We start from the raw sequence: 764 nt of genomic DNA on the forward strand, positions 1-764 counted from the left end.
TGATGGAGATGATGATGATGATTATGATTATGATGTTGACGATGATGATGAAGATGATGATGATGTTGATGATGAGGATGAGGATGAGGATGAGGATGGTGGTGGTGGTGGTGGTGGTGAGAGTGGTGGTGGTGGGTGGGAGGTGGGGGGCGATGATAACCACGACGACGACAACGATGATGATGAGGAAGGGGATGAGGATGAAGATGAGGATGATGATGATGGTGGTGGTGGTGGTGGTGGTGGTGGATATTAGGGTAGTGTGGATTATATTCGTGAAGTTATTTGATGACGATGATGATAATGATGATGACGATGATGATAATGTTGACGGCAATGATATTGATGATGATATTGATGATGGAAAAAAATGGTGGTAGTGGTACCCGTGATTCCATTGGCCATAGAGTGACTATCATAGCAGTGGTCGTGATGGTGGCAATATAAACAACCCGACGCATTCCTTTCGCAATCATCATACAACGCAATAATACAAGATTCCCCCCCACACACACACACACACGATCACACACACATACACTCACAGAGGGTCTTATATAATTGATAGTCAATACTATAACACCAACAGCTCACGCAATTCGCATACTCCATCGTTGCTATAATACGTCAGAGACACCACCACCCCACAGCACACACACACCACTTACTCTCCGTAGTCAGCTCTCGACAATACGTCATATACAAGGCAGTGAGCTGGCGAAGTCGTTAGCGCGCCGGACAAAATGCTTAGCACCGTCTCGCCG

The sequence above is a fragment of the Octopus bimaculoides genome, chromosome 23, assembly GCF_001194135.2.
Source record: "Octopus bimaculoides isolate UCB-OBI-ISO-001 chromosome 23, ASM119413v2, whole genome shotgun sequence".
Classification (NCBI taxonomy): Eukaryota; Metazoa; Mollusca; class Cephalopoda; order Octopoda; family Octopodidae; genus Octopus; species Octopus bimaculoides.